Consider the following 16,881-nt stretch of genomic DNA (forward strand, 5'->3'; position numbering starts at 1 on the left):
TTGAATCTGAAAATCGGTAAAAGTATACCCAGATTATAGTACTAAATGACCACCATAAAGAAATTAAAAATGCAAATTTCCTTAATTGTTATTGACTTTTACTTACAACACACTTTTTAAAGAGATACTGATGTGCACGTAAAGTCCTAAAAGCCCTCCGTCTTCCATCGTTCCATCCATCGGGACCATCCGACCGCCGTGTCATCCTCAGGTGAGAATGCGGATAGGAGGGGCGTGTGGTCAGCACACCGCTCTCCCGGTAGTTAAGATGGTTTTCTTTGACCGGAGCCACTTCTATTCGGTCGAATAGCTCCTCAATTGGCATCACGAGGCTGAGTGCACCACGAAAAATGGCAACAGCGCATGGCGGCCTGGATGGTCACCCATCCAAGTGCCGGCCACGCCCGACAGTGCTTAACTTCGGTGATCTCACGGGAACCGGTGTATCCACTGCGGCAAGGCCGTTGCCCAGGTAAAGTCCTAAACCTGAAAATATTGAATATCACATTCACTGTGAAAAGTGACATTTACTACTAGGTCCTGAATTTTTGGTTTAACTTCAACTGAAGAATTTCAAACATTTGTGGAATCTGATAGAAGAATTCATAATAAGCAATAAATATTTTTTTGAAAAGGTAGACATAAACTACCCCCATTTCCGGCCCCCCTCCCCCATCCCCCATGTACTGCGAGAGTTAAGGAGAGTTAAGGATATGGCAATTCGGCTGGGGGTCTATTCACATTGTCGGAGCTGCTACAGTGTTATACGCTTTTTAGTAGCTTTAGTGAAGAGGAAGGATGGCGTTGTACACTAAAGCGTCACAGAAACTGGTGTAGGCATGAGTATTCAAATACAGAGATACGTAAACAGGCAGAATACGGCGCTGCGGTCGGCAACGCCTATCTAAGGCAATAAGTGTCTGGCGTAGTTGTTACATCGCTTACTGCTGCTGCAATGGGAGGTTATCAAGATTTTAGTGAGTTTGAACGTGGTGTTGTAGTCGGCGCACGAGCAACTGGACACAGCATCATCGAGGTTGCGATGAAGTGGGGATTTTTCCATACGACCATTTCACGAGAATATCTTGAATATGAGGAATCCGGGAAAACATCAAATCTGCGACGTCGCTGCGGCCGGAAAAAGATCCTGCTAGAACGGGGCAGACGACGACTGAAGAGAATCGTTCAACGTGACAGAAGTGTAACCCCTCGGCAAGTTGCTGCAGATTTCAATGCAGGGCCATCAACAAGTTTCAGTGAGCCAACCATTCAACGGAACTTCATCCATATGGGCTTTCGTATCCTAAGGCCCACTTGTGTACTCTTTGTAACTGCAAGAAACAAAGTTTTACGCCTCGCCTGGGCCCGTCAACACCTACATTGGACTGCTGATGACTGGACACATGTTGCCCGGACGGATGAGTCTCGTTTCAAATTGTATTGATCGGAGGATGGACGTGTACGGGTATGGAGACAATCTCATGAATCCATGGACCCTGCACATCAGAGAGGACTGTTCAACCTGGTGGAGGCTCTATAATGGTGTGAGGCGTGTGCAGTTGGAGTGATATGGGACCTCCGATTCGTCTAGATACGCCTCTGACAGGTTACATGTACATAAGTATTCTGTCTGATCACCTACATGCATTCATGTCCATTGTGTGTTCCGATGGACTTGGGCAATTCCAGCAGGACAATGCGGCACCCCACACGTCCAGGATTACTATAGAGTGGCTCCAGGAACACTCTTCTGAGTTTAAACACTTACGCTGGCCACCAAACTTCCCGGAGGTGAACATTATCGAGTATATCTGGGATGCCTTGCAATGTGCTGTTCAGAAGAGAGCTCCACCATCTTGTACTCTTACGGATTTATGGACTGCCGGGCAGGGTTCATCGTGTCAGTTTCCTCCAGTACTACTTCAGACATTAGTCGAGTCCATGCCACGTCGTGTTGCCGCTTTTCTGTGTGCTCGCGACGGCCCTACACGATATTAGGCAGTTGTACCAGTTTCATTGGCTCTTCAGTGTAGGTTAGCGCTGTCCAGCAGTCTCGGAGAGAACTCACGTTGTTCCAGCAGCGACTCTGCTCTGTTGGCAGGTTGGGCGGCGTGGGACCCTTGGCTCGCGTATACCTGGCGGAGATCCTGCCCGCTCGCTGGCGCGGCTGCGTCCTGGTCCTGCTAAACGCCTGTTGGGTGGCCGCCCACCTCGCTTCTCTTCGTAAGTGCAACACATTCTTCCCCTTCTTTCTCCACTTTCCGTGTTCAAATTCAAAGGTTTGTAGACACATCTTGAAAAAATTGTACCAAAAAACAGTTCAAATGTTTGTGAAATGTTATGGCATTTAACTGCTAAGGTCATCAGTCCCTAAGCTTACACACTACTTAACCTAAACCATCCTAAGGACAAACACACACACCCATGCCCGAGGGAGGACTCGAACCTTCGCCGTGACCAGCGACACAAAAAAATTGTACCAACTACGGGAGGCGTTCAATAAGTAAAACAACACATTTTTTCTCGGCCAGTTTCGCTTGAAAAAACACGGAATTTTTTTGTGCGAAGTATTCCCGCTTCAGCCCCTGTAGTTTCATGAAGTTTCGATAGGTGGCGGCCACTGTACGTAGCCTTCAAAACGGTGTCTGCAACGGAGGGGCGTTCCTGGCAGAGAGCTGTCATTCAGTTTCTTTTGCCGGAAAACCAGAGAATCTCCGTTATTCATAGGCGCTTGCAGACAGTCTGCGGAGATCTGGCAGTAAACAAAAGCACGATGAGTCATTGGGCGAGGCGTTTGTCGTCATCGCAACAAGCCATGACTGGTGCGATGTTGGAACGTGCGGACGCTCTCATTCGAGGTGATCGACGGATCGCAAACTAACACCTCGCTGCTCAGCTGGACGTCTTATAGGAAGAGCTCACACACTCATCCACCAGTTGGAGTACTGAAAAGGGTGCACCTGCTGGGTTCCTCGCCGCCTAATAGAAGACAATAGAACAGCGAAAGACCATCTGTGCGGAATGCTTGCGAGTTACGAGGCTGATCGTGACAATTTTTAGTGGAACACGGTCACAGGTAACAAAACATGGGTTGATTACTTCGAACTGGAAATAAAATGGCAATCCATGGAGTGGCGCCACTCCTCTCCTCCGAAGAAAAAGTTCAAAGAAACACGGTCAGCCAGTAAAGTCATGGTGATGTTCACTGAACTATTCTTCCTTGTCGACGCAACAGCCAGGATCCCACACATTGCGACTTCCATATGTTTGACCCAATGAAGGGCGCACTCCAAGGAAGCAGTACGTAGATGATGGGATTAATAATCGGACAAACAGACAAATGGATAACAAATCAATGCCATAAGGGTTCCGTTTTTACCAATTGAGGAACAGAAGCTAAAAATTATTGAATTTGTTGTGTAATGTAGAACTTGTATGATGCATAGTTACTTCAACAGCACCATGCTTAGATGCACATTCGTGCCCACACACTTCGTAACAGCGATTATGTGCTTGGAGTCGTGTTGTCAAGTAGCAGGACAGTTGAGGAAGGGAACAGGGAGGCATAAAACGAGCTATGCTTCTCCAAACAGGTAGACACGCGAGGACAGCTGACTTTATTGCAGGGCAGTTGAGGAAGGGAACAGGGAGGCATAAAACGAGCTATGCTTCTCCAAACAGGTAGACACGCGAGGACAGCTGACTTTATTGGACGTACAGTATCCTACTTCCTCGACATCACTCATCACATATAAACTACTGATTTGCCGGAGCAACAGGGAGAAAATAAACAATATAGAGGTGAAGTTCTAAGGCTTTTCAGATAAATCCCTTGAAGTATTCCAGTATTTCAATAATATCATAATTAACGTTTCTTTCCAGAGAGCCCGAATAGAAGATTTGGCTGATAAAAAGAATGGCGTAATTACGAGGGGCATTCAACAAGTAATGCAACATATTTTTTTCTGAAAGCAGATTGATTTTATTCAGGGCTCCAATATGCCACATTATTCCCTACTCTTTTTGCTACAAAACCCTCTTTTTCAACATAATCTCCGATCAATGCGACGGCCTTAGCCACCTTACTGGGAGGGGCTGTATGCCTGCATGGTACCGCTCCACTCGTTGACGTCGGACGCAACGTCTTGCTTGCTGCCCTTTTTCTCAGAAACGGGTAAACGTATCAAGTAGAAAATTATGTCACAGACTATGGCGGTCACTTGGTGTTATAAAAAATTAAAGCTTTTTAGTCAATGTAGTCAAAAGATACGGCCACTTATGTCACACGTTTTGATACTCGAAATCTCGTTTATCAGAACGTATAGGGTACTTCCTGCTGATCTAGGATCATGAAATTTGGCAAGAAGCGATATTTCACAGCACAAGTAAGGGAGAAATCCGAAAATCATTCATCCGCAATTATATCACATGAAAAAATATTCTATTGTCATTGGTTATCCGACTGTCAGTCCGTACCTCTGTTAAGAACCGTTTTTCTCAAGAATTACAATAACAATGCGAAATTACACAACAAATTAAAACTTGAAACTTGGAATTCCTAGGACCGATATCTTCACAATATCGATATCGATAACACGCAAACATCGTCGAGATTCTCGATTCCTGTGCTGGATGATCTATCTATATACATAATAAAGTTTGTTCGAAACCCTCAGAGGGCCTGTCCCACTCACACTTAACCGATTTTAAGACTATTTGTACTCATTGATGTTAAAAAGAAGTTCCATTCCCCCTTCACGCTCACAGACGTTTTTTTTTTTCCTAAAGTAGCATATGTTCTTCCTCAGGGTCCAACATGTCTGGATTCATTCTTGTGGCTGGCTCTGAGCACTATGGTACTTAACAACTGTGGTCATCAGTCCCCTAGAACTTAGAACTACTTAAACCTAACTAACCTAAGGACATCACACTTATCCATGCCTGAGGCAGGATTCGAACCTGCGACCGTAGGATTCATTCATTTTTGTCTGGAGGTCGTTAATATGGAATAATACTGGGCTTTTGATAGTTATATCTCACCGACGAACGATGCAGGAACTTACTGTGTTATTATGTGCATCACTCTGCCTATTGCATCTTGCGAGCACCGCAAGACTCTGTCGCTCCCTGAGTGTTTCAGAATAGTTTGAGAACATTCAGCGGATGTGGGAAAGTCTGTGTGGCTCCCCTGGTCACCACAAATTAATCCATGTGAGAACATGTGACGCACCATTTAGCGAGAGCCCGCTCTTGACCCAGTTCCAAACAATCTCCAAAATTTGTGGCCTGTGATTGCGCGGTGATGGACCAAGATTGCACCCTCGGCGTTTCCAGTGTTCACCATGCGTTGCCACCAGTATCAGAGCGACAAGGGATGCGTGTCTCTCCGATGTTATAGTTCGATTGCAGTTATTGAATACGTAGTTGTCGCAGAAAGCCATGTTGCTTTTATCCTGGAGCAGGAAGACAAGTATAAATTAACTGCACTGGTACTGATATCACGTACGTAGTACAAAAGCGCCTTTCTATCTTTTATGGGCCTGTAATTGACATCTGACGCTTTGTTACACAACGTTTTTATTTTTGTTGCAGTTCGATTTCATATTATTAATGAAATAACCTGTGATATGCAGTGTCCATTCTTGAATACTGAATCTCATTGTTCTTATTTTGAAAGTGTGTCTTAATCTGTCCTCTACGACCGAAGGGATGGTTTCTGGAGCATGTCAATAATGTGTCTGTTTCATCCATACAATGGTGGTGAACCTGTTTAAGTGCATCTACATCTACGTACAATACATACCCTACTACTAGTCATTTCCTTTCCTGTTCCCCTCCCGAACAGAGCTAGGGAAAAACGACTGTCTGTAAACTCCAGTACGAGCTCTAACTTCTCTCATCTTACGCATAATGTACGTTGGGGGCAGTAGAATCGTTCATAGTTCTACAGTCGACTTCAAATGCCGACTTTGTCAGTGCCTCGCGAAAGGGGCATCGTCTTCCCTCTAGCAAAACATTTGAGTTTTCGAAGCGTCTCCGTAATACATGAGTGCTGATCGAACCTACTGGTAACAAATCTAGCAGCATGCCTCTGAACTGCTTTGATGCCTTCCCTTAATTCGACCTGCTGGGCACCCTAAACACTCGAGCAGTTCTCAAGAGTGGGTCGAAGTAGTGTTCTGTACGAGTCTTGTATACAGATAAGCTAAAATTTCCACAGAAAACCTAAATTAATTTACATTGTGAAATTTTGAGTCCACTCCACACGACTGAGCACCGCACTACCTTTTTGTAGACTTGCCGTCCAGTGCTATTGACTTACGCTCTGACTCGGACATTGAATGTGCCAGTTGCTGGGCCCTTATACTCGGTAAATTTACGATTTGGCGCTTAAACAATAGAATAAAAAAATTATTTCAGAAGGGTGAAGTGGTGGACTGGACTGATTCACGCACACAGGTTGTACCTTATTCTGTGCATTTATTCGTAAGCAACACTATTGACAAAACTCACAAAACAATCCTTTTATTATCAAATACGTTAACGCACTACTTCAATAAGAACAGTCTTCAAATTTTACTTAGGTTGAGGGAATATAGTTTTTCTTTAAAATTTCGCAGTTCTTTTAAAGGGAAAAAATGAAGTTAAAAATGGCGCATTAATAAAATACTAGTATTTTCTAATCTAGAGAACAAACAGTATGATCGAAACAGAAAATATAAATTAATCTTAATGTCTCTACTATTTTCGCAAAGAGTAACAAATTAAACTGTGTCTTACTATTTCTTCACTAAACGAAAAATTTATTTAATCTTAATCTTCTTGAGCCAGCGGAACACTTTTCATGAAGGTTTTATCAAAGGTGCTGGTAAGTTCCTATGGGACCAAACTGCTGACGTTATCGGTCCTTGGCTTACACACTACATAATCTAGCTTAAACTAACTTACGCTAAGGACCACACACATACCCATGCCCGACGGAGGACTCGAATCTCCGACGGGGGAAACCGTGCGAACCGTGTCAAGACGCCCTAAACCGCTCGGCTACCCCGCGCGGCATGGCTTTATAAAGGGACAAGGCATAAGTAACTATCACAGAACAACAACAAATATCCGATGGCTTGCCCTCGTGTGGCGAACCCGTTTAGTTACAGTCAAACTGCGTACAATAGTCAGTTTTAAAGAGGCGATGCGACACTTTCAGGTGGAGAACGCCTGGTAACTAATTAAGACATTTGACGATGGAACACTAATACAGCTGGAGCCGGCTTCTGCATCCAAAGTATAGAGGAATTTACAGGCCTCCCCCAAATTAAGAGCGCAACACAGGAGAGTATTTCACACTGCATCAAACATTCCACGTCGGCCACGTCGCCTTAACAACAGCAATTATCCGTCCGCACACTTACACTCAAACTTTCAGATATCAGACAGTCGGATCGTTACCGAATGTAGTTTATCGACAGAGTATCAACCAAAATTCAAATATAGTTTGTGCTATGGGCTGTCATCCAGGAGAATTTGTGCAAACAGTAACTGACGTACGAAGCGCGGGAAAAGCATAACTGTGAGCATATGCCGTGTAGAGCTCCGTTGGGGAAGACTGTAGAGCATTAGTGTGCCATACAAAGATTCTGAGTTCGAGCCCTTCTCATGCCAGTTTCTCCACTATAGCACATTTGAAACTGCCATATGGGACGACATGTTACTGACATGTAAAATGGCTGTTCGTAGTTTACAGTAATGTTTTATTAGCAGTCCACTTTCGCTTTGTTTATGTGAAAGTAACAAACATATGGAGTACATATGTAGTTCCACAGAATAAACCTAAACAATCAGTACAGAAGAATAAAGAGACAGTTGCATCACATGTGCAGAAGTATTAATAATAATAATAATAATCGCACACGTGATACAATTATTTCTTTCTTATTCTGTTCCAATTGTTTATTTACTCTGTAAAACTATAAATGTACTCTATGGGTTTGATACTTTCAAATAAATAAACGTAAAGTGGACTTCCAATAAAACATTGCTATAAACAATGAACAATCCTTTTACTTGTCAGGAACGTGTTGTTCCGTATAACAGTTTCACATATATTACGGTACAAAGGCTCGAACTCAGGACCCTTGCTGCGCGGAGTGGCTGCGCGGTTAGAGGCGCCATGTCTCGGATTGCGCGGCCCCTCCCGCTGGAGTTTCGAGTCCTCCCTCGGACATGTGTGTGTGTTGTCCTTAGTATAAGTTAGTTTAAGACCGATGACAGCTGTTTGGTCCCATAGGAATTCACACACATATCGGGACCCTTATTACGGCAAACTAAGGGCTCTACCGCCTTCTCCACGGTAGCTCTGTACGCAGTTAGACTTATTTCACATCTACCCGGAAACTGGCACCGGCGAGCCGGTTGTGTGGGTGAGGGGCTGTTTCACACCTGGCAGACAGACGACATGGACGGCTAAACGACAGCCGACAGCCGGGCCGAGGCTGTGGGATGCCGCCGGCCCCCACTATGTCGGCCCGTTGTCGTTGTGCAGAAATTCCCCCACGTACACATTAACTTCTTGATATACTTGCAAGTCCAGTTATGGACAGCCGGCCGGAGTGGCCGAGCGGTTCTAGGCGCTTCAGACCGGAACCGCGAGACAGCTACGGTCGCAGGATCGAATCCTGCCACGGGCATGGACGTGTGTGTCGTCCTTTGGTTAGTTAACAATTTGAACCATTTGATGTTGTTATCCTGATGGAACTCATTTCACAAGATGTGAAATGGGGGCGCGAATTATCGTCCATGAAGACAAATGAATGGCCAATATGCTGCCGATATTGTTGCACTGACGGTCGGAGTATGGCACTGACGTATCGTACATTCGTTACGGCGCCTTCCATGACCACCAGCGGCGTATGTCGGCCCCACATAATGCCACCCCAAAACAGCAGGGAATATCCACCTCGCTGCACTCGCTGGACAGTTTGTCTAAGACGTTCAGCCTGCCCGGGTGCCTCCAAACAAGTCTCCGACGATTGTCTGGTTGAAGGTATATGCGACATTCATCGTTGAAGAGAATGTGATGTCAGTCCTGAGCGGTCCATTCGGCAAGTTGTTAGGCCCATCTGTACCGCACTGCATGGTGTCTTGGTTGCAAAGATGGACCTCGCCATGGTCGTTGGGAGTGAAGTTGCTCGTCGTGCAGCCTATTGTGCACTGTTTGAGTCGTAACACGACGTCCTGTGGCTGCGTGCAAAGCATTATTCAACATGGTGGCGTTGCCGTCAGGGTTCCTCCGAGCCATAATCCGAAGGTAGCTGTCATCCACTGCAGTAGTAGCGCTTGGGCGGCTTGAGAGAGGCATATCATCGACAGTTCCTTCCCCTGTGTATCTCCTCCATGTCCGAACAACATCGCTTTGGTTCACTCCGAGACGCCTGGACACTTCCCTCGTTGAGAGCCCTTCCTTGCACAAATTAACAATGCGGATGCGATCGAATCGCGGTATTGACCGTCTAGGCATTGTTGAACTACAGGCAACACGAGTCGCGTACCTCCATCCTGGTGGAAAGACTGGAACTGATCGGCAGTGGGACCCCCTCCGTCAAATAGGCGCTGCTCATGCATGGTTGTTTACATCTTTGGGCGGGTTTGGTGGCATCTCTGAACAGTCAAAGGGACTGTGTCTGTGATACAATATCTAGAGTCAACGTCTATCTCCAGGAGTTCTGATATCCGGGGTGATGCTTCCCCTACCGTACCGTGTCATTCAGTCTCGCGGTGGGCAGTCGTCATAACGTTTTGCCTCATACGTGTAGTTTCAAGGGGTTAGGAGCCCTTTATCCACATTGTAAGGTACCAAGCCGTTAGACTAGGCGCAAGTTGAGACGCGTATAGCACGTGCGACGTGACACGACACTACAGCGCGACACACACGTGCAGCACGAGCCGCATAGGTGCAGCGCATATTGCGACGCGTAAACCATATTTCGCACGCGCCGACTGGCGACGCTCTGCGCTTACAGAACTGAAGCGCGCGCAACCTGTTATCTTCCTCAAACGATTTTACAGAAACTATTCACTGAAAATATTTCATTTTTGCCTTACTTGTAGCGTTATACGTCAGCTTCGTGGCGAAGTGCCCATGATATCGCTAATGACCATTCTTATTGTGATGTACACATTTTAGTAAGACACTACGCAAAACTCAAAAAGTTTGCAACGAAAATTAGGGGTCGCTATGATTTTGAGTTTGGTGCGTATTACACCATATGTTGCTGCGTACGAAATTAGCTAACATGTTGAATTTTTGTTTAGACTTGGGAGGAGGTCTCTATCTGCCTCCGACCTTGAGAAAATGGATCCCATGTAGCGCACTTACTTCCGATCTCACGCCCGCGGGAATGAAACACTCGCAACATCTTTCACATCTCCTAAACCGGTCGAGGCATCGAAACGAAAGTTTGGCAAATAATAGCACACAAGGAAGAGAGTATTTTGCCAGTTCTTAAACACACAGAACTTTCTTATCTACATATCAGTATTTATCTATATATCAGTACTTATACTTCCCTTTTTATTTATTTCACTCCAGTGACTGTAATTTTTTAAGAGTTATCGTCAGCTAGCGAAACAAGAGCTTATTAGTATGAAAATAAACATGAAATTTCTTCTTTTATGTTATTGCAAACCGACACGATGAAGTTTTTCTGAAGCTATTGAGCTCTGTGATTGTCAGTTACTTGTTTAATGAGGCACTCCGTTTCGGAATTCTGTCTCAATAGCTGCTGTGAGATGAGTTTGGCAAATTACACTGTGACAAAGAAAGTACAATTAAACCAATCACCAACAGAAATGTGGCCGTAACTCACAAACGTTGATGCTTCTTCGAATGAGGAAAGGTTAACAACTCCCACAAAAATAGATTGCCAACTCTGTTGGAATTTTGGTGGAATCCCCATAACCCAACGTATTTTTAACACTGAGCGACTGGAATGGAAACTTCACAAAGGAATTTAATCCTTCTCTTGATCTGAGCAGTATTAAAATAATGACGAGCTTTCCTTCAGGCGGAATGATAGGCACATGCCAGATACTCACCTACGGTTTGCCAAACTGACAATGTGTGATCGCGAATAAAATAGTTGTTATTGAGAAAAATAAACGATTTATCTGTCACACAACACAATTGTCAGTGTATTGTCAGCAGTGGAAGATAATGCGCGCGTCAGGAATGCACAAGCTAGCCATGTGTGCCTTGTGAGTTGGAGTTCGCAAAACAGTGTCACGAAAGTAGATCTGCCTTTGTCAGCAGTACATTTCAACAAATTAAATATATCTAATCATAACACTCTTTTAGGATATTCCTACTTTCGTAATAATACCGACCATTTTCTTCATTTGTGTAGCCTGTTGTATAATTAGTTTATTAATGCTGATAATGTGCATGCAACAATTGAAATGCTTTTTCTCATCACGGCGAACCAATTAAAACATTGTTATTTGTGACTGTTTTTCGACTGTTTCTAGCTTGCAGTGGAAATGTGATGTTCACATGCACAGTGAGACTTCTATACTTCAGATCTTGGACGCTTTTTACCAGGAGCACAAAGGGATCACACCTGTGGAGATTAACCTTTTCTAAATCTTTGTAACAGATCGTAGAGATACGCCAGCATACTAGGCACCGAAGAGATAACCCTGTTTTACTTTCCGGCCTTGCTTCTTAATCACGTGATTTTATAATATTGCTTGCTTCCTTATTCACTACCCTCTGTCCCTTCTTGCGATCTGAAAACATCGCGGAGGCATATGATGCAATTCCAGCGGCCAATGGCTCATCAGTTACTGAAGTATGCATTTTTCTTGACAGAAGAAAAATAAAACAAAACAAAACTATACAGATATAAATAACAGAAAAGTATAATGTACTAACGAAGAAAGCTGAAGCGTTTAAATGGGGATAAACGAAACACTATCCAAAGGCAATAAAATTTAGCACACAGTGAGCATATGGCTGGGCTACTTTTCCGCTCCCTGCCTCAAATTTACGACGGTGCTAGCGAGGCACGCGCGACGCGCGGCGCGAGAAACTGTGCCTCAACCACAACGCCGCGCGACCTGACGCAGGCGCGTGTCGCGTCCCAGTCGCGTCGCGTCGCAATTTGCGCGGTCCCATTTGAACCTGTGATGTTAAAAAAATGCGCGCTGCGCTGCGTCGCGCCACACGCGCTATACGCGTCTCAATTTGCGCCTAGCCTTAGGTAGTATAATTTGGGTAGTTGCGACTCGCAACCTATTTTTTTCTCCTTCAGTATTTGTGTCTTTCACTTTTATTATTTGTTTTGGAGTTATTTCCTGGTTAAAAATTGCGATCACATTTGTCTTAACAGAAAAAAAACATTGCTTACTGTAGTTGTCTAGTGTCAGTCCTAATGTCGATAAAGCGTACATGTTGGCACGGCAGATGCGTGGTGGGAGCTGAGTCCGCTGGGTGGGGCGCGTCCGCAGAAGCTGGAGGTGGGTGCGCTGCGGCTCTGGTCGTGGCGAACTGGAATGGTGCTGACCAGCTTCGCGTGCCTGCTGTCCGCCTGCACCACGGGCGTGCTGCGCAACACGGCCAGGCACCTGCTCTCCAGAGGCCGTCAGGGGGAAGCACACGTCGTCCTGCGCCGCATGTTCGCTATCAACCATAACAAGCTCGAGGCTGACTACCAGGTGAGTTACCCACCATCCCTCCTCTGCTTGCTGAATAAAGTGCATGTATAGCACCAGACGTGCATGCTGCACTACTTGGCACCTGCTCCGCAGAGGCCGTCAGGGGAAAGCAAACGTAATCCTGCGCCGCATTTTCGCTATCAACCACAACAAGCTTGAGGCTGAGTACCAGATGTGTTCCCACCATCCCTCCTCCGCTTGCTGAACAAAGTGCATGTATAGCACCAGACCTGCATGCTGCACTACAATTCTTGGCACCTCCTCTGCAGATGCCGTCAGGGGGAAGCACACGTCGTCCTGTGCCACATGTTCGCTATCAACCATAACAAGCTCGAGGCTGACTAACAGGTGTGCTCCCCACCATCCTTCCTCCGCTTGCTGAACAAAGTGCACGTATAGCACCAGACCTGCATGCTGCACTACTTGGCACCTGCTCTCCAGAGGCTGTCAGGGGGAAGCACACGTCATCCTGCGCCACATGTTCACTATCAACCATAACAAGCTTGAGGCTGACTACCAGGTGTGTCCCCACCCTCCCTCCTCCGTTTGCTGAACAAAGTGCACGTTTAGCACCAGACCTCCATGCTGCACTACAAGTCTTGGCACCTGCTCTGCAGAGGCCGTCAGGGGGAAGCACACGTCGTCCTGCACCACATGTTTGCTATCAACCATAAAAAGGTCGAGGCTGACTATCAGGTGTGTTCCCCACCACCCTCCTCTGCTTGCTGAACAAAGTGCACGTATAGCACCAGACCTGCATGCTGCACTACTTGGCACCTGCCCTCCTGAGGCCATCAAGGGGAAGCACACGTCGTCCTGTGCCACATGTTCGCTATCAACCATAACAAGCTTGAGGCTGACTACCATGTGTGCTACCCAGCATCCCTCCTCCGCTTGCTGAACAAAGTGCATGTATAGCACCAGACCTGCATGCTGCACTACTTGGCACCTGCTCTGCAGAGATGGTCAGGGGGAAGCACATGTCGCCTGCGCCACATGTTCGCTATCAACCATAACAAGCTCGAGGCTGACTACCAGTTGTGTTCCCCACCACCCTCCTCAGCTTGCTGAACAAAGTGCACGTATAGCACCAGACCTGCATGCTGCACTACTTGGCACCTGCTCTGCAGAGGCTGTCAGGGGGAACCACACATCGTCCTGCACCACATGTTTGCTATCAACCATAACAAGCTTGAGGCTGACTACCAGCTGTGTTATCCACCATCCCTCCTCCGCTTGCTGAACAAAGTGCATGTATAGCACCAGACCTGCATGCTGCACTACAAGTCTTGGCACCTACTCTCCAGAGGCCGTCAAGGGGAAGCACATGTTGTCCTGCGCGACATGATCACTATCAACCATAACAAGCTCAAGGCTGACTACCAGGTGTGTTACCCATCATCCCTACTCCGCTTGATGAACAAAGTGCACGTATAGCACCAGACCTGCATGCTCCACTACAAGTCTTGGCACCTGCTCTGCAGAGGCCGTCAGGGGGAAGCAGACATCGTCCTGCACCACATGTTCGCTATCAACCATAACAAGCTCATGGCTGCCTACCAGGTGTGTTATCCACCATCCCTCCTCCACTTGCTGAACAAAGTGCACGTATAGCACCAGACCTGCATGCTCCACTACAAGTCTTGGCACCTGCTCTGCAGAGGCCGTCAGGGGGAAGCACACATCGTCCTGCACCACATGTTCGCTATCAACCATAACAAGCTCATGGCTGCCTACCAGGTGTGTTATCCACCATCCCTCCTCCACTTGCTGAACAAAGTGCACGGATAGCACCAGACCTGCATGCTGCACTACAAGTCTTGGGACCTGCTCTGCAGAGGCCGTCAAGGGGAAGCACACGTCATCCTGCGCGACAGGATCGCTATCAACCATAACAAGCTTGAGGCTGACTACCAGGTGTGTTACCCACCATCCCTACTCCGCTTGCTGAACAAAGTGCATGTATAGCACCGGACCTGCATGCTGCACTACAAGTCTTGGCACCTGCTCTGCAGATGCCGTCAGGGGGAAGCACACGTCATCCTGCGCCACATGTTTGCTATCAACCATAACAAGATCGAGGCTGACTACCAGGTGTGTTACCCACCATGCCTCCTCTGCTTGCTGAACAAAGTGCACGTATAGCACCAGACCTGCATGGTGCACTATTTGGCACCTGCTCTGCAGAGACCATCAGGGGGAAGCACACATCATCCTGCGCCACATGTTCGCTATCAACCATAACAAGCTTGAGGCTGACTACCAGGCGTGTTCCCCACCACCCTCCTCCGCTTGCTGAACAAAGTGCACATATAGCACCAGACCTGCATGCTGCACTACTTGACACCTGCTCTGCTGAGGTCGGCAGAAGGAAGCACACGTCGTTCTGCACGACATGTTCGCTATCAACCATAACAAGCTCGAGGCTGATTACCAGGTGTGCAGAGGCCACCTGGGGGAAACAAATGCCGCCCTGCACTAAATGTTCGCCACCAACCATAACTAGCCTGAGGGCGACAACAGGCCCCTCTTTCCCACTGGGCACTCTCGGCATGTGCCCCACAATTGATAAGGACCCCCTACTTCCTGCCAGGGGCCATATTCTGTATCGTTGATACTGATCAGTGCAGTAGGTTAGCCTCAGTCATGATTCATTTTCGGTTCTCCATCCGAAGTTACTATTCTGTAAGCTTCTGAGTAGAGATGAGGAAACTCGTTCATCCTTGGCCACTAGTTCACTGGTGATCGCTCTTTTTGTGACCCATTTATTTTTACTCGTTCGCCCTTCAATTGTGCTTGGTATACGGTAATGACTTTTCTGGAGACTAGAAATCTACTTTGTAGGAATCAGCATGGGTTTCGGAAAAGACGATCGTGTGAAACCCAGCTCGCGCTATTGGTCCATGAGACTCAGAGAGCCATAGACACGGGTTCCCAGGTAGATGCCGTGTTTCTTGACTTCCGCAAGGCGTTCGATACAGTTCCCCACAGTCGTTTAATGAACAAAGTAAGAGCATATGGACTATCAGACCAAGTGTGTTATTGGATTGAAGAGTTCCGAGATAACAGAACGCAGCATGTCATTCTCAATGGAGAGAAGACTTCCGAAGTAAGAGTGATTTCAGATGTGCCGCAGGGGAGTGTCGTAGGACCGTTGCTATTCACAATATACATAAATGACCCTGTGGATGACATCGGAAGTTCACTGGGGCTTTTTGCGGATGATGCTGTGGTATATCGAGAGGTTGTAACAGTAGAAAAATGTATGAAACGCAGGAGGATCTGCAGCGAATTGACGCGTGGTGCAGGGAATGGCAATTGAATCTCGATGTAGACAAGTGTAATGTGCTGCGAATACATAGAAAGAATGATTCCTTATCATTTGGCTACAATATAACAGACCAGCAACTGGAAGCAGTTAATTCCATAAATTATCTGGGAGTACGCATTAGGAGGGATTTAAAATGGAATGATCATATAAAGTTGAACTTGGTAAAGCAGATGCCAGACTGAGATTCATTGGAACAATCCTAAGGAAATGCAGTCCGAAAACAAAGGAAGTAGGTTACAGTACACTTGTTCACCCACTGCTTGAATACTGCTACATCTACATCTACATTTATACTCCGCAAGCCACCCAACGGTGTGTGGCGGAGGGCACTTTACGTGCCACTGTCATTACCTCCCTTTCCTGATCCAGTCGCGTATGGTTCGCGGGAAGAACGACTGTCTGAAAGCCTCCGTGCGCGCTCTAATCTCTCTAATTTTACATTCGTGATCTCCTCGGGAGGTATAAGTAGGGGGGAGCAATATATTCGATACCTCATCCAGAAACGCACCCTCTCGAAACCTGGCGAGCAAGCTACACCGCGATGCAGAGCGCCTCTCTTGCAGAGCCTGCCACTTGAGTTTATTAAACATCTCCGTAACGCTATCACGGTTACCAAATAACCCTGTGACGGAACGCGCCGCTCTTCTTTGGATCTTCTCTATCTCCTCCGTCAGACCGATCTGGTACGGATCCCACACTGATGAGCAATACTCAAGTATAGGTCGAACGAGTGTTTTGTAAGCCACCTCCTTTGTTGATGGACTACATTTTCTAAGCACTCTCCCAATGAATCTCAACCTGGTACCCGCCTTACCAACAATTAATTTTATATGAACATTCCA

General features: G+C 46.5%; 1 pseudogene; it reads right to left on the bottom strand.

Annotated features, from left to right (window-relative positions):
- Positions 1–351: 351 nt before the first annotated feature.
- LOC124778597 lies at positions 352–469 on the bottom strand (annotated as a pseudogene).
- Between the last annotated feature and the right edge of the window lie 16,412 nt (positions 470–16,881).

Source organism: Schistocerca piceifrons, chromosome 2, assembly GCF_021461385.2.
Source record: "Schistocerca piceifrons isolate TAMUIC-IGC-003096 chromosome 2, iqSchPice1.1, whole genome shotgun sequence".
NCBI classification, from domain to species: domain Eukaryota; kingdom Metazoa; phylum Arthropoda; class Insecta; order Orthoptera; family Acrididae; genus Schistocerca; species Schistocerca piceifrons.